At 37.2% G+C, this 19,367-nt stretch overlaps 1 pseudogene; it reads left to right on the top strand.

The window, feature by feature from the left end:
* The first annotated feature begins 1,309 nt into the window (after nt 1-1,309).
* LOC124028007 overlaps nt 1,310-19,367 on the top strand; it is a 38,809-nt pseudogene continuing 20,751 nt past the window's right edge.

Here is a 19,367-nt window from a genome sequence, read left to right as displayed (position 1 = left end):
TAATTATTCATGTTGTTGTTTGTTTAGTGTTTTCCAATTTTCCCAGAAATGGTTAGAGTCTATGGGTTATTCAATTACATTGAGCTGATTTCTGTATTGTTTTAGTGATCAAATCAAATCACATTTTATTTGTCACATACACATGGTTAGCAGATGTTAATGTGAGTGTAGCGAAATGCTTGTTCTTCTAGTTCCAACCATGCAGTAATATCTAACACATAATCTAACCTAACAATTTCACAACAACGCCCGCTCACATACACCCGCTCACGGCCTGGGCGCCCGCTCACGGCCTGGGCGTATGTGTGACGTCCATGTTGAGGCTCTCTTTGCGGGGGTGGGGGGCATTGTGTGGGCAGGAGGGGTATGGGTCTGATCTGAGGGGCCTAAATGAGGTGTGGGCTTTGTTGACTGGGGGGGGGGTGTTGATTGGTTGGGGTGGGGGTGTGGATGTGGCTGGTAGTGTTGTGGTCTGGATGTAGGTCCTCTTGGCGTGGGTCCTCTATGAGTAGGTCCATGGGGGGTCCCGCAGGTCTGGGAGAGTGTCTCGCTGGTCTGGACGGGGTGTCTATTGATCTGTTGCGTCTGTGTTAAGGGCTGCATTTGAGAGCGATTTCCTTTAGGGTCCGGGAGAAGATGGGCACTGCTGCCATGTAGAGGTGGACATGGTCATAAAGGCTGTTCAAGTCCAGAGTGGAGTAGTGGGCCAGGAAAACATTTGGTTTTGAGGCACAGTCAAAGAGGTGGGGTTTCAGGTGTCTCCGGAAGGTGGTGATTGACTCCGTATTGATGCTATGGTCAGGGTGGACTCTTCTGCTGTGGTATTGATGCTATGGTCAGGAGCTGAAGTGGGCTGTTCTTCTGGCTTCTTTGTGGGGATGGACACATTTCTAGTTGGTTGTTCTCTGTCACACTCCATCCCCCTCACCCTCTCCTCCATCCCCTCACCCTCTCCTCCATCCCCTCACCCTCTCCTCCATCCCCCTCACCCTCTCCTCCATCCCCCTCACCCTCTCCTCCATCCCCCTCACCCTCTCCTCCAGCAGTCTAATTCTCTCCTCTAGTGCTCTGTTCTTCTCCTCCAGCAGTCTAATTCTCTCCTCTAGTGCTCTGTTCTTCTCCTCCAGCAGTCTAATTCTCTCCTCTAGTGCTCTGTTCTTCTCCTCCAGCAGTCTAATTCTCTCCTCTAGTGCTCTGTTCTTCTCCTCCAGCAGTCTAATTCTCTCCTCTAGTGCTCTGTTCTTCTCCTGCTCCTGCTCTTTCTACTGTTTATGTTGTCTCACTATGGCCTCTCTCTCTCTGTGTCCAGGCAGGGGGGAAACACTACCACCCTACCTGTGCCCGCTGTGCCCGCTGTCACAGGATGTTCACAGAGGGAGAAGAAATGTACCTGCATGGTAACACACACACACACACACACACACACACACACACACACACACACACACACACACACACACACACACACACACACACACACACACACACACACAAACACGCACGCACACACACACACACACACACACACACACAAACAGCATCACCGATTTATAAAATTCACAATCACATCATCTGTCTGTCTGTCTGTCTGTCTGTCTGTCTGTCTGTCTGTCTGTCTGTCTGTCTGTCTGTCTGTCTGTCTGTCTGTCTGTCTGTCTGTCTGTCTGTCTGTCTGTCTGTCTGTCTGTCTGTCTGTCTGTCTGTCTGTCTCTCTCTCTCTCTCTCTCTCTCTCTCTCTCTCTCTCTCTCTCTCTCTCTCTCTCTCTCTCTCTCTCTCTCTCTCTCTCTCTCTCTCTCTCTCTCTCTCTCTCTCTCTCTCTCTCTCTCTCTCTCTCTCTCTCTCAGGTGGTGAGGTGTGGCACCCTTTGTGTAAGCAAGCATCCAGAGCAGAGAGGAGAATCAGGGTGAGACAGGAACACATATCACTCTACTCTACAGAAACACAGATATCACTCTACTCTACAGAAAAACAGATATCACTCTACTCTACAGAAACACAGATATCACTCTACTCTACAGAAACACAGATATCATTCTACTCTACAGAAACACAGATATCACTCTACTCTACAGAAACACACATATCACTCTACTCTACAGAAACACACATATCATTCTACTCTACAGAAACACACATATCATTCTACTCTACAGAAACACAGATATCATTCTACTCTACAGAAACACACATATCACTCTACTAAACAGAAACACAGATATCACTCTACTCTACAGAAACACAGATATCACTCTACTCTACAGAAACACAGATATCACTCTACTCTACAGAAACACAGATATCACTCTACTCTACAGAAACACACATATCACTCTACTCTACAAAAACACAGATATCACTCTACTCTACAGAAACACAGATATCACTCTACTCTACAGAAACACAGATATCACTCTACTAAACAGAAACACAGATATCACTCTACTCTACAGAAACACAGATATCACTCTACTCTACAGAAACACACATATCACTCTACTCTACAGAAACACAGATATCACTCTACTCTACAGAAACACAGATATCACTCTACTCTACAGAAACACAAATATCACTCTACTCTACAGAAACACAGATATCATTCTACTCTACAGAAACACAGATATAATTCTACTCTACAGAAACACAGATATCACTCTAGTTGTAGATATGTATTGTTGAAATAATGTTATATGATGTACAGTTTTATTTTTTGTTTTGTATGTAATGTAAATGCTTTAATGTGTTTGGACCCCAGGGAGAGTAGCTGCTGCCTTGGCAGAACTAATGGGATCCATAATAAATCCAAAGGAAGAGTAGCTTCTGCCTTGGCAGAACTAATGGGGATCCTTAATAAACCCCAGGGAGAGTAGCTGATGCCTTGGCAGAACTAATGGGGATCCTTAATAAACCCCAGGGAGAGTAGCTGATGCCTTGGCAGAACTAATGGGGATCCTTAATAACCCCCAGGGAGAGTAGCTGGTACCTTGGCAGAACTAATGGGGATCCTTAATAAACCCCAGGGAGAGTAGCTGCTGCCTTGGCAGAACTAATGGGGATCCTTATTAAACCCCAGGGAGAGTAGCTGATGCCTTGGCAGAACTAATGGGGATCCTTATTAAACCCCAGGGAGAGTAGCTGATGCCTTGGCAGAACTAATGGGGATCCTTAATAAACCCCAGGGAGAGTAGCTGCTGCCTTGGCAGAACTAATGGGGATCCTTAATAAACCCCAGGGAGAGTAGCTGCTGCCTTGGCAGAACTAATGGGGATCCTTAATAAACCCCAGGGAGAGTAGCTGCTGCCTTGGCAGAACTAATGGGGATCCTTAATAAATACAAAATACAAACTTTTCCCAAGTCATCTGGAACGTTTCTCTTTCTTACACTCCTTCCTCTCTTTCTTTTCTTTCTTCCCACAGCACAGACGTCTGTCAGAGACCTCCATCTCTCCACCGGGCTCGTCAATTGGCTCTCCCAGTCGTGTCATCTGTGTGAGTAACCAATCACAGGCCAATCTTCCTTTACCTCCACCCAACCTTCAGGGCTCACTAGCTTTGAATATAAAAACCCAATGGGCAAATCCATTTTCTCCTGAAGTGTGCACTCGTTCACTATTTCTCACCATCTAGAACACTTGGATGTGTGTAAACCTGGGCTGGAGGAAATCTCTACCACATGTAATACTATATGAATACTTCAGGGGCATCTGGATAGATAATAACAAGGTAATTGAGGTAGATATTTACATTAAGGAGGGTAAAGTGGCATCAGGATAGATAATAACAAGGTAATTGAGGTAGATATTTACGTTAAGGAGGGTAAAGTGGCATCAGGATAGATAATAACAAGGTAATTGAGGTAGATATTTACATTAAGGAGGGTAAAGTGGCATCAGGATAGATAATAACAAGGTAATTGAGGTAGATATTTACATTAAGGAGGGTAAAGTGGCATCAGGATAGATAATAACAAGGTAATTGAGGTAGATATTTACATTAAGGAGGGTAAAGTGGCATCAGGATAGATAATAACAAGGTAATTGAGGTAGATATTTACATTAAGGAGGGTAAAGTGACTAGGCATCAGGATAGATAATAACAAGGTAATTGAGGTAGATATTTACATTAAGGAGGGTAAAGTGACTAGGCATCAGGATAGATAATAACAAGGTAATTGAGGTAGATATTTACATTAAGGAGGGTAAAGTGGCATCAGGATAGATAATAACAAGGTAATTGAGGTAGATATTTACATTAAGGAGGGTAAAGTGACTAGGCATCAGGATAGATTATAACAAGGTAATTGAGGTAGATATTTACATTAAGGAGGGTAAAGTGACTAGGCATCAGGATAGATAATAACAAGGTAATTGAGGTAGATATTTACATTAAGGAGGGTAAAGTGACTAGGCATCAGGATAGATAATAACAAGGTAATTGAGGTAGATATTTACATTAAGGAGGGTAAAGTGGCATCAGGATAGATAATAACAAGGTAATTGAGGTAGATATTTACATTAAGGAGGGTAAAGTGGCATCAGGATAGATAATAACAAGGTAATTGAGGTAGATATTTACATTAAGGAGGGTAAAGTGACTAGGCATCAGGATAGATAATAACAAGGTAATTGAGGTAGATATTTACATTAAGGAGGGTAAAGTGGCATCAGGATAGATAATAACAAGGTAATTGAGGTAGATATTTACATTAAGGAGGGTAAAGTGGCATCAGGATAGATAATAACAAGGTAATTGAGGTAGATATTTACATTAAGGAGGGTAAAGTGACTAGGCATCAGGATAGATAATAACAAGGTAATTGAGGTAGATATTTACATTAAGGAGGGTAAAGTGGCATCAGGATAGATAATAACAAGGTAATTGAGGTAGATATTTACATTAAGGAGGGTAAAGTGGCATCAGGATAGATAATAACAAGGTAATTGAGGTAGATATTTACATTAAGGAGGGTAAAGTGACTAGGCATCAGGATAGATAATAACAAGGCAATTGAGGTAGATATTTACATTAAGGAGGGTAAAGTGACTAGGCATCAGGATAGATAATAACAAGGTAATTGAGGTAGATATTTACATTAAGGAGGGTAAAGTGGTATCAGGATAGATAATAACAAGGTAATTGAGGTAGATATTTACATTAAGGAGGGTAAAGTGGCATCAGGATAGATAATGACAAGGTAATTGAGGTAGATATTTACATTAAGGAGGGTAAAGTGACTAGGCATCAGGATAGATAATAACAAGGTAATTGAGGTAGATATTTACATTAAGGAGGGTAAAGTGGCATCAGGATAGATAATAACAAGGTAATTGAGGTAGATATTTACATTAAGGAGGGTAAAGTGGCATCAGGATAGATAATAACAAGGTAATTGAGGTAGATATTTACATTAAGGAGGGTAAAGTGACTAGGCATCAGGATAGATAATAACAAGGTAATTGAGGTAGATATTTACATTAAGGAGGGTAAAGTGACTAGGCATCAGGATAGATAATAACAAGGTAATTGAGGTAGATATTTACATTAAGGAGGGTAAAGTGGCATCAGGATAGATAATAACAAGGTACTTGAGGTAGATATTTACATTAAGGAGGGTAAAGTGACTAGGCATCAGGATAGATAATAACAAGGTAATTGAGGTAGATATTTACATTAAGGAGGGTAAGTGGCATCAGGATAGATAATAACAAGGTAATTGAGGTAGATATTTACATTAAGGAGGGTAAAGTGGCATCAGGATAGATAATAACAAGGTAATTGAGGTAGATATTTACATTAAGGAGGGTAAAGTGACTAGGCATCAGGATAGATAATAACAAGGTAATTGAGGTAGATATTTACATTAAGGAGGGTAAAGTGACTAGGCATCAGGATAGATAATAACAAGGTAATTGAGGTAGATATTTACATTGAGGGTAAAGTGACTAGGCATCAGGATAGATAATAACAAGGTAATTGAGGTAGATATTTACATTAAGGAGGGTAAAGTGACTAGGCATCAGGATAGATAATAACAAGGTAATTGAGGTAGATATTTACATTAAGGAGGGTAAAGTGGCATCAGGATAGATAATAACAAGGTAATTGAGGTAGATATTTACATTAAGGAGGGTAAAGTGGCATCAGGATAGATAATAACAAGGTAATTGAGGTAGATATTTACATTAAGGAGGGTAAAGTGACTAGGCATCAGGATAGATAATAACAAGGTAATTGAGGTAGATATTTACATTAAGGAGGGTAAAGTGGCATCAGGATAGATAATAACAAGGTAATTGAGGTAGATATTTACATTAAGGAGGGTAAAGTGGCATCAGGATAGATAATAACAAGGTAATTGAGGTAGATATTTACATTAAGGAGGGTAAAGTGGCATCAGGATAGATAATAACAAGGTAATTGAGGTAGATATTTACATTAAGGAGGGTAAAGTGGCATCAGGATAGATAATAACAAGGTAATTGAGGTAGATATTTACATTAAGGAGGGTAAAGTGGCATCAGGATAGATAATAACAAGGTAATTGAGGTAGATATTTACATTAAGGAGGGTAAAGTGGCATCAGGATAGATAATAACAAGGTAATTGAGGTAGATATTTACATTAAGGAGGGTAAAGTGGCAACAGGATAGATAATAACAAGGTAATTGAGGTAGATATTTACATTAAGGAGGGTAAAGTGGCATCAGGATAGATAATAACAAGGTAATTGACGTAGATATTTACATTAAGGAGGGTAAAGTGGCATCAGGATAGATAATAACAAGGTAATTGAGGTAAATATTTACATTAAGGAGGGTAAAGTGACTATGCATCAGGATAGATAATAACAAGGTAATTGAGGTAGATATTTACATTAAGGAGGGTAAAGTGGCATCAAGATAGATAATAACAAGGTAATTGAGGTAGATATTTACATTAAGGAGGGTAAAGTGGCATCAAGATAGATAATAACAAGGTAATTGAGGTAGATATTTACATTAAGGAGGGTAAAGTGGCATCAGGATAGATAATAACAAGGTAATTGAGGTAGATATTTACATTAAGGAGGGTAAAGTGGCATCAGGATAGATAATAACAAGGTAATTGAGGTAGATATTTACATTAAGGAGGGTAAAGTGGCATCAGGATAGATAATAACAAGGTAATTGAGGTAGATATTTACATTAAGGAGGGTAAAGTGGCATCAGGATAGATAATAACAAGGTAATTGAGGTAGATATTTACATTAAGGAGGGTAAAGTGGCATCAGGATAGATAATAACAAGGTAATTGAGGTAGAAATTTACATTAAGGAGGGTAAAGTGACTAGGCATCAGAATAGATAATAACAAGGTAATTGAGGTAGATATTTGCATTAAGGAGGGTAAAGTGGCATCAGGATAGATAATAACAAGGTAATTGAGGTAGATATTTACATTAAGGAGGGTAAAGTGACTAGGCATCAGGATAGATAATAACAAGGTAATTGAGGTAGATATTTACATTAAGGAGGGTAAAGTGGCATCAGGATAGATAATAACAAGGTAATTGAGGTAGATATTTACATTAAGGAGGGTAAAGTGGCATCAGGATAGATAATAACAAGGTAATTGAGGTAGATATTTACATTAAGGAGGGTAAAGTGGCATCAGGATAGATAATAACAAGGTAATTGAGGTAGATATTTACATTAAGGAGGGTAAAGTGGCATCAGGATAGATAATAACAAGGTAATTGAGGTAGATATTTACATTAAGGAGGGTAAAGTGACTAGGCATCAGGATAGATAATAACAAGGTAATTGAGGTAGATATTTACATTAAGGAGGGTAAAGTGGCATCAGGATAGATAATAACAAGGTAATTGAGGTAGATATTTACATTAAGGAGGGTAAAGTGGCATCAGGATAGATAATAACAAGGTAATTGAGGTAGATATGTACATTAAGGAGGGTAAAGTGGCATCAGGATAGATAATAACAAGGTAATTGAGGTAGATATTTACATTAAGGAGGGTAAAGTGACTAGGCATCAGGATAGATAATAACAAGGTAATTGAGGTAGATATTTACATTAAGGAGGGGAAAGTGGCATCAGGATAGATAATAACAAGGTAATTGAGGTAGATATTTACATTAAGGAGGGTAAAGTGACTAGGCATCAGGATAGATAATAACAAGGTAATTGAGGTAGATATTTACATTAAGGAGGGTAAAGTGACTAGGCATCAGGATAGATAATAACAAGGTAATTGAGGTAGATATTTACATTAAGGAGGGTAAAGTGGCATCAGGATAGATAATAACAAGGTAATTGAGGTAGATATTTACATTAAGGAGGGTAAAGTGGCATCAGGATAGATAATAACAAGGTAATTGAGGTAGATATTTACATTAAGGAGGGTAAAGTGGCATCAGGATAGATAATAACAAGGTAATTGAGGTAGATATTTACATTAAGGAGGGTAAAGTGGCATCAGGATAGATAATAACAAGGTAATTGAGGTAGATATTTACATTAAGGAGGGTAAAGTGGCATCAGGATAGATAATAACAAGGTAATTGAGGTAGATATTTACATTAAGGAGGGTAAAGTGGCATCAGGATAGATAATAACAAGGTAATTGAGGTAGATATTTACATTAAGGAGGGTAAAGTGGCATCAGGATAGATAATAACAAGGTAATTGAGGTAGATATTTACATTAAGGAGGGTAAAGTGGCATCAGGATAGATAATAACAAGGTAATTGAGGTAGATATTTACATTAAGGAGGTAAAGTGGCATCAGGATAGATAATAACAAGGTAATTGAGGTAGATATTTACATTAAGGAGGGTAAAGTGGCATCAGGATAGATAATAACAAGGTAATTGAGGTAGATATTTACATTAAGGAGGGTAAAGTGGCATCAGGATAGATAATAACAAGGTAATTGAGGTAAATATTTACATTAAGGAGGGTAAAGTGACTATGCATCAGGATAGATAATAACAAGGTAATTGAGGTAGATATTTACATTAAGGAGGGTAAAGTGGCATCAGGATAGATAATAACAAGGTAATTGAGGTAGATATTTACATTAAGGAGGGTAAAGTGGCATCAGGATAGATAATAACAAGGTAATTGAGGTAGATATTTACATTAAGGAGGGTAAAGTGGCATCAGGATAGATAATAACAAGGTAATTGAGGTAGATATTTACATTAAGGAGGGTAAAGTGGCATCAGGATAGATAATAACAAGGTAATTGAGGTAGATATTTACATTAAGGAGGGTAAAGTGGCATCAGGATAGATAATAACAAGGTAATTGAGGTAGATATTTACATTAAGGAGGGTAAAGTGGCAACAGGATAGATAATAACAAGGTAATTGAGGTAGATATTTACATTAAGGAGGGTAAAGTGGCATCAGGATAGATAATAACAAGGTAATTGAGGTAGATATTTACATTAAGGAGGGTAAAGTGGCATCAGGATAGATAATAACAAGGTAATTGAGGTAGATATTTACATTAAGGAGGGTAAAGTGACTAGGCATCAGGATAGATAATAACAAGGTAATTGAGGTAGATATTTACATTAAGGAGGGTAAAGTGACTAGGCATCAGGATAGATAATAACAAGGTAATTGAGGTCGATATTTACATTAAGGAGGGTAAAGTGGCATCAGGATAGATATTAACAAGGTAATTGAGGTAGATATTTACATTAAGGAGGGTAAAGTGGCATCAGGATAGATAATAACAAGGTAATTTAGATATTTACATTAAGGAGGGTAAAGTGGCATCAGGATAGATAATAACAAGGTAATTGAGGTCTATATTTACATTAAGGAGGGTAAAGTGGCATCAGGATAGATAATAACAAGGTAATTGAGGTAGATATTTACATTAAGGAGGGGAAAGTGGCATCAGGATAGATAATAACAAGGTAATTGAGGTAGATATTTACATTAAGGAGGGTAAAGTGACTAGGCATCAGGATAGATAATAACAAGGTAATTGAGGTAGATATTTACATTAAGGAGGGTAAAGTGACTAGGCATCAGGATAGATAATAACAAGGTAATTGAGGTAGATATTTACATTGAGGGTAAAGTGACTAGGCATCAGGATAGATAATAACAAGGTAATTGAGGTAGATATTTACATTAAGGAGGGTAAAGTGACTAGGCATCAGGATAGATAATAACAAGGTAATTGAGGTAGATATTTACATTAAGGAGGGTAAAGTGGCATCAGGATAGATAATAACAAGGTAATTGAGGTAGATATTTACATTAAGGAGGGTAAAGTGGCATCAGGATAGATAATAACAAGGTAATTGAGGTAGATATTTACATTAAGGAGGGTAAAGTGACTAGGCATCAGGATAGATAATAACAAGGTAATTGAGGTAGATATTTACATTAAGGAGGGTAAAGTGGCATCAGGATAGATAATAACAAGGTAATTGAGGTAGATATTTACATTAAGGAGGGTAAAGTGGCATCAGGATAGATAATAACAAGGTAATTGAGGTAGATATTTACATTAAGGAGGGTAAAGTGGCATCAGGATAGATAATAACAAGGTAATTGAGGTAGATATTTACATTAAGGAGGGTAAAGTGGCATCAGGATAGATAATAACAAGGTAATTGAGGTAGATATTTACATTAAGGAGGGTAAAGTGACTAGGCATCAGGATAGATAATAACAAGGTAATTGAGGTAGATATTTACATTAAGGAGGGTAAAGTGGCATCAGGATAGATAATAACAAGGTAATTGAGGTAGATATTTACATTAAGGAGGGTAAAGTGGCATCAGGATAGATAATAACAAGGTAATTGAGGTAGATATTTACATTAAGGAGGGTAAAGTGGCATCAGGATAGATAATAACAAGGTAATTGAGGTAGATATTTACATTAAGGAGGGTAAAGTGACTAGGCATCAGGATAGATAATAACAAGGTAATTGAGGTAGATATTTACATTAAGGAGGGTAAAGTGGCATCAGGATAGATAATAACAAGGTAATTGAGGTAGATATTTACATTAAGGAGGGTAAAGTGGCATCAGGATAGATAATAACAAGGTAATTGAGGTAGATATTTACATTAAGGAGGGTAAAGTGGCATCAGGATAGATAATAACAAGGTAATTGAGGTAGATATTTACATTAAGGAGGGTAAAGTGGCATCAGGATAGATAATAACAAGGTAATTGAGGTAGATATTTACATTAAGGAGGGTAAAGTGGCATCAGGATAGATAATAACAAGGTAATTGAGGTAGATATTTACATTAAGGAGGGTAAAGTGGCATCAGGATAGATAATAACAAGGTAATTGAGGTAGATATTTACATTAAGGAGGGTAAAGTGGCATCAGGATAGATAATAACAAGGTAATTGAGGTAGATATTTACATTAAGGAGGGTAAAGTGGCATCAGGATAGATAATAACAAGGTAATTGAGGTAGATATTTACATTAAGGAGGGTAAAGTGGCAACAGGATAGATAATAACAAGGTAATTGAGGTAGATATTTACATTAAGGAGGGTAAAGTGGCATCAGGATAGATAATAACAAGGTAATTGAGGTAGATATTTACATTAAGGAGGGTAAAGTGGCATCAGGATAGATAATAACAAGGTAATTGAGGTAAATATTTACATTAAGGAGGGTAAAGTGACTATGCATCAGGATAGATAATAACAAGGTAATTGAGGTAGATATTTACATTAAGGAGGGTAAAGTGGCATCAAGATAGATAATAACAAGGTAATTGAGGTAGATATTTACATTAAGGAGGGTAAAGTGGCATCAAGATAGATAATAACAAGGTAATTGAGGTAGATATTTACATTAAGGAGGGTAAAGTGGCATCAGGATAGATAATAACAAGGTAATTGAGGTAGATATTTACATTAAGGAGGGTAAAGTGGCATCAGGATAGATAATAACAAGGTAATTGAGGTAGATATTTACATTAAGGAGGGTAAAGTGGCATCAGGATAGATAATAACAAGGTAATTGAGGTAGATATTTACATTAAGGAGGGTAAAGTGGCATCAGGATAGATAATAACAAGGTAATTGAGGTAGATATTTACATTAAGGAGGGTAAAGTGGCATCAGGATAGATAATAACAAGGTAATTGAGGTAGAAATTTACATTAAGGAGGGTAAAGTGACTAGGCATCAGAATAGATAATAACAAGGTAATTGAGGTAGATATTTGCATTAAGGAGGGTAAAGTGGCATCAGGATAGATAATAACAAGGTAATTGAGGTAGATATTTACATTAAGGAGGGTAAAGTGACTAGGCATCAGGATAGATAATAACAAGGTAATTGAGGTAGATATTTACATTAAGGAGGGTAAAGTGGCATCAGGATAGATAATAACAAGGTAATTGAGGTAGATATTTACATTAAGGAGGGTAAAGTGGCATCAGGATAGATAATAACAAGGTAATTGAGGTAGATATTTACATTAAGGAGGGTAAAGTGGCATCAGGATAGATAATAACAAGGTAATTGAGGTAGATATTTACATTAAGGAGGGTAAAGTGACTAGCATCAGGATAGATAATAACAAGGTAATTGAGGTAGATATTTACATTAAGGAGGGTAAAGTGACTAGGCATCAGGATAGATAATAACAAGGTAATTGAGGTAGATATTTACATTAAGGAGGGTAAAGTGGCATCAGGATAGATAATAACAAGGTAATTGAGGTAGATATTTACATTAAGGAGGGTAAAGTGGCATCAGGATAGATAATAACAAGGTAATTGAGGTAGATATGTACATTAAGGAGGGTAAAGTGGCATCAGGATAGATAATAACAAGGTAATTGAGGTAGATATTTACATTAAGGAGGGTAAAGTGACTAGGCATCAGGATAGATAATAACAAGGTAATTGAGGTAGATATTTACATTAAGGAGGGGAAAGTGGCATCAGGATAGATAATAACAAGGTAATTGAGGTAGATATTTACATTAAGGAGGGTAAAGTGACTAGGCATCAGGATAGATAATAACAAGGTAATTGAGGTAGATATTTACATTAAGGAGGGTAAAGTGACTAGGCATCAGGATAGATAATAACAAGGTAATTGAGGTAGATATTTACATTAAGGAGGGTAAAGTGGCATCAGGATAGATAATAACAAGGTAATTGAGGTAGATATTTACATTAAGGAGGGTAAAGTGGCATCAGGATAGATAATAACAAGTTAATTGAGGTAGATATTTACATTAAGGAGGGTAAAGTGGCATCAGGATAGATAATAACAAGGTAATTGAGGTAGATATTTACATTAAGGAGGGTAAAGTGGCATCAGGATAGATAATAACAAGGTAATTGAGGTAGATATTTACATTAAGGAGGGTAAAGTGGCATCAGGATAGATAATAACAAGGTAATTGAGGTAGATATTTACATTAAGGAGGGTAAAGTGGCATCAGGATAGATAATAACAAGGTAATTGAGGTAGATATTTACATTAAGGAGGGTAAAGTGGCATCAGGATAGATAATAACAAGGTAATTGAGGTAGATATTTACATTAAGGAGGGTAAAGTGGCATCAGGATAGATAATAACAAGGTAATTGAGGTAGATATTTACATTAAGGAGGTAAAGTGGCAACAGGATAGATAATAACAAGGTAATTGAGGTAGATATTTACATTAAGGAGGGTAAAGTGGCATCAGGATAGATAATAACAAGGTAATTGAGGTAGATATTTACATTAAGGAGGGTAAAGTGGCATCAGGATAGATAATAACAAGGTAATTGAGGTAAATATTTACATTAAGGAGGGTAAAGTGACTATGCATCAGGATAGATAATAACAAGGTAATTGAGGTAGATATTTACATTAAGGAGGGTAAAGTGGCATCAGGATAGATAATAACAAGGTAATTGAGGTAGATATTTACATTAAGGAGGGTAAAGTGGCATCAGGATAGATAATAACAAGGTAATTGAGGTAGATATTTACATTAAGGAGGGTAAAGTGGCATCAGGATAGATAATAACAAGGTAATTGAGGTAGATATTTACATTAAGGAGGGTAAAGTGGCATCAGGATAGATAATAACAAGGTAATTGAGGTAGATATTTACATTAAGGAGGGTAAAGTGGCATCAGGATAGATAATAACAAGGTAATTGAGGTAGATATTTACATTAAGGAGGGTAAAGTGGCATCAGGATAGATAATAACAAGGTAATTGAGGTAGATATTTACATTAAGGAGGGTAAAGTGGCATCAGGATAGATAATAACAAGGTAATTGAGGTAGATATTTACATTAAGGAGGGTAAAGTGGCATCAGGATAGATAATAACAAGGTAATTGAGGTAGATATTTACATTAAGGAGGGTAAAGTGGCATCAGGATAGATAATAACAAGGTAATTGAGGTAGATATTTACATTAAGGAGGGTAAAGTGGCATCAGGATAGATAATAACAAGGTAATTGAGGTAGATATTTACATTAAGGAGGGTAAAGTGACTAGGCATCAGGATAGATAATAACAAGGTAATTGAGGTAGATATTTACATTAAGGAGGGTAAAGTGACTAGGCATCAGGATAGATAATAACAAGGTAATTGAGGTCGATATTTACATTAAGGAGGGTAAAGTGGCATCAGGATAGATATTAACAAGGTAATTGAGGTAGATATTTACATTAAGGAGGGTAAAGTGGCATCAGGATAGATAATAACAAGGTAATTTAGATATTTACATTAAGGAGGGTAAAGTGGCATCAGGATAGATAATAACAAGGTAATTGAGGTCTATATTTACATTAAGGAGGGTAAAGTGGCATCAGGATAGATAATAACAAGGTAATTGAGGTAGATATTTACATTAAGGAGGGAAAGTGGCATCAGGATAGATAATAACAAGGTAATTGAGGTAGATATTTACATTAAGGAGGGTAAAGTGACTAGGCATCAGGATAGATAATAACAAGGTAATTGAGGTAGATATTTACATTAAGGAGGGTAAAGTGACTAGGCATCAGGATAGATAATAACAAGGTAATTGAGGTAGATATTTACATTAAGGAGGGTAAAGTGGCATCAGGATAGATAATAACAAGGTAATTGAGGTCGATATTTACATTAAGGAGGGTAAAGTGGCATCAGGATAGATAATAACAAGGTAATTGAGGTAGATATTTACATTAAGGAGGGTAAAGTGACTAGGCATCAGGATAGATAATAACAAGGTAATTGAGGTAGATATTTACATTAAGGAGGGTAAAGTGACTAGGCATCAGGATAGATAATAACAAGGTAATTGAGGTCGATATTTACATTAAGGAGGGTAAAGTGGCATCAGGATAGATATTAACAAGGTAATTGAGGTAGATATTTACATTAAGGAGGGTAAAGTGGCATCAGGATAGATAATAACAAGGTAATTTAGATATTTACATTAAGGAGGGTAAAGTGGCATCAGGATAGATAATAACAAGGTAATTGAGGTCTATATTTACATTAAGGAGGGTAAAGTGGCATCAGGATAGATAATAACAAGGTAATTGAGGTAGATATTTACATTAAGGAGGGAAAGTGGCATCAGGATAGATAATAACAAGGTAATTGAGGTAGATATTTACATTAAGGAGGGTAAAGTGACTAGGCATCAGGATAGATAATAACAAGGTAATTGAGGTAGATATTTACATTAAGGAGGGTAAAGTGACTAGGCATCAGGATAGATAATAACAAGGTAATTGAGGTAGATATTTACATTAAGGAGGGTAAAGTGGCATCAGGATAGATAATAACAAGGTAATTGAGGTAGATATTTACATTAAGGAGGGTAAAGTGGCATCAGGATAGATAATAACAAGGTAATTGAGGTAGATATTTACATTAAGGAGGGGAAAGTGGCATCAGGATAGATAATAACAAGGTAATTGAGGTAGATATTTACATTAAGGAGGATAAAGTGACTAGGCATCAGGATAGATAATAACAAGGTAATTGAGGTAGATATTTACATTAAGGAGGGTAAAGTGACTAGGCATCAGGATAGATAATAACAAGGTAATTGAGGTAGATATTTACATTAAGGAGGGTAAAGTGACTAGGCATCAGGATAGATAATAACAAGTTAATTGAGGTAGATATTTACATTAAGGAGGGTAAAGTGACTAGGCATCAGGATAGATAATAACAAGGTAATTGAGGTCGATATTTACATTAAGGAGGGTAAAGTGACTAGGCATCAGGATAGATTATAACAAGGTAATTGAGGTCGATATTTACATTAAGGAGGGTAAAGTGACTAGGCATCAGGATAGATTATAACAAGGTAATTGAGGTCGATATTTACATTAAGGAGGTTAAAGTGGCATCAGGATAGATAATAACAAGGTAATTGAGGTAGATATTTACATTAAAGAGGGTAAAGTGGCATCAGGATAGATAATAACAAGGTAATTGAGGTAGATATTTACATTAAGGAGGGTAAAGTGGCATCAGGATAGATAATAACAAGGTAATTGAGGTAGATATTTACATTAAGGAGGGTAAAGTGACTAGGCATCAGGATAGATTATAACAAGGTAATTGAGGTCGATATTTACATTAAGGAGGGTAAAGTGACTAGGCATCAGGATAGAAAATAACAAGGTAATTGAGGTAGATATTTACATTAAGGAGGGTAAAGTGACTAGGCATCAGGATAGATTATAACAAGGTAATTGAGGTCGATATTTACATTAAGGAGGGTAAAGTGACTAGGCATCAGGATAGATTATAACAAGGTAATTGAGGTCGATATTTACATTAAGGAGGGTAAAGTGGCATCAGGATAGAAAATAACAAGGTAATTGAGGTAGATATTTACATTAAGGAGGGTAAAGTGGCATCAGGATAGATAATAACAAGGTAATTGAGGTAGATATTTACATTAAGGAGGGTAAAGTGACTAGGCATCAGGATAGATAATAACAAGGTAATTGAGGTCGATATTTACATTAAGGAGGGTAAAGTCACTAGGCATCAGGATAGATTATAACAAGGTAATTGAGGTCGATATTTACATTAAGGAGGGTAAAGTGGCATCAGGATAGATAATAACAAGGTAATTGAGGTAGATATTTACATTAAGGAGGGTAAAGTGGCATCAGGATAGATAATAACAAGGTAATTGAGGTAGATATTTACATTAAGGAGGGTAAAGTGACTAGGCATCAGGATAGATAATAACAAGGTAATTGAGGTAGATATTTACATTAAGGAGGGTAAAGTGACTAGGCATCAGGATAGATAATAACAAGGTAATTGAGGTCGATATTTACATTAAGGAGGGTAAAGTGACTAGGCATCAGGATAGATTATAACAAGGTAATTGAGGTCGATATTTACATTAAGGAGGGTAAAGTGACTAGGCATCAGGATAGATTATAACAAGGTAATTGAGGTCGATATTTACATTAAGGAGGGTAAAGTGGCATCAGGATAGATAATAACAAGGTAATTGAGGTAGATATTTACATTAAAGAGGGTAAAGTGGCATCAGGATAGATAATAACAAGGTAATTGAGGTAGATATTTACATTAAGGAGGGTAAAGTGACTAGGAATCAGGATAGATAATAACAAGGTAATTGAGGTCGATATTTACATTAAGGAGGGTAAAGTGACTAGGCATCAGGATAGATTATAACAAGGTAATTGAGGTCGATATTTACATTAAGGAGGGTAAAGTGACTAGGCATCAGGATAGATTATAACAAGGTAATTGAGGTCGATATTTACATTAAGGAGGGTAAAGTGGCATCAGGATAGAAAATAACAAGGTAATTGAGGTAGATATTTACATTAAGGAGGGTAAAGTATTATATTATTATTATTATATTAAAGTGGCATCAGGATAGATAATAACAAGGTAATTGAGGTAGATATTTACATTAAGGAGGGTAAAGTGACTAGGCATCAGGATAGATAATAACAAGGTAATTGAGGTCGATATTTACATTAAGGAGGGTAAAGTGACTAGGCATCAGGATAGATTATAACAAGGTAATTGAGGTCGATATTTACATTAAGGAGCTTAAAGTGGCATCAGGATAGATAATAACAAGGTAATTGAAGGTAGATATTTACATTAAGGAGGGTAAAGTGGCATCAGGATAGATAATAAAAAGGTAATTGAGGTAGATATTTACATTAAGGAGGGTAAAGTGACTAGGCATCAGGATAGATACTAACAAGGTAATTGGGGTAAATATTTACATTAAGGAGGGTAACATGACTAGGCATCAGGATAGATAATAACAAGGTAATTGGGGTAGATATTTACATTAAGGAGGGTAAAGTGGCATCAGGATAGAGTCTTTGGCAATTTTTGGGGGCCTTCCTCTGACACCTCTTAATATAGAGGTTCTGGATGGCATGGAGCTCGGCTACTGTACTGGGCAGTCCGCACCACCCTCTGTAGCGCCGTGCGGTCCAGGGCGGTGCATTTACCATACCAAGCGGTGAAAAAGCCAGTCAAAATGCTCTCGATGGTGCAGCTGTATAACTCTTTGAGGATCTGAGGGCCAAATCTCCTGAGGGGCAAGAGGCACTGTCATGTCCTCTTCACGACTGTGCAGGTGTGAATGGACCATGTTCAATCAGTGAAGGGAAGTGAACAAGTGCACACTTTGGGAGGAAGGAGAGATAATTGTGACTGTCACTGTGGCCCTGCCCAATACAGATAGGAGACACCGGTTCATACTCCACTCATCACTCACCCCTGAACCCTGACACCTGACCTCACCTTACACTGCTACCGAGGTCCTCTTGTTATGTCCGTCTGTTATGTTGGAACACAGCCTGTGTGTGTGTGACTGTGTGCTCTGTTTGGACTGCAACTAGTCTTTTCTGAACTGTCCTGTAGAGTCACTACTGCCGTTGGAAATATTAGATTACACATGCATGCACATAAACACACGTAGAGACAGTGTTTGTTCTCTGAGCTCTGGCCTCGTAATCCATGACCTTTTTGCTCAGGGTGATGGATGATTGCAAAACACAGAGTAAGCTCTCTCTCTCTCTCACACTCTCTCTCTCTCTCTCTCACTGCTTTGTGGAGCTGGAGGTCATCTCAGGGAGTTGTCAGACCCTGCAGTACATAGTCAGCAGTCAGTCACATGTTCACTGTACAGTGTGTGTTGTGTCAGTGTAGGGCTTGTCCTGTCAGCATGCTCTACAGTCTGCAGTACGCTATCCCTGTCATTGGGTTTTCATGCGTAAATGTCTTTCATGCCCTGTGTGTGTGTGCGCGTGTGCGCGTGTGTGCGTGTGTGCGTATGTGTGTGTGTGTGTGTGTGTGTGTGTGTGTGTGTGTGTGTGTGTGTGTG

The sequence above is a fragment of the Oncorhynchus gorbuscha genome, unplaced genomic scaffold (genome assembly GCF_021184085.1).
Source record: "Oncorhynchus gorbuscha isolate QuinsamMale2020 ecotype Even-year unplaced genomic scaffold, OgorEven_v1.0 Un_scaffold_3619, whole genome shotgun sequence".
Classification (NCBI taxonomy): Eukaryota; Metazoa; Chordata; class Actinopteri; order Salmoniformes; family Salmonidae; genus Oncorhynchus; species Oncorhynchus gorbuscha.
This window is presented reverse-complemented; position numbering and strand designations above follow the sequence as displayed.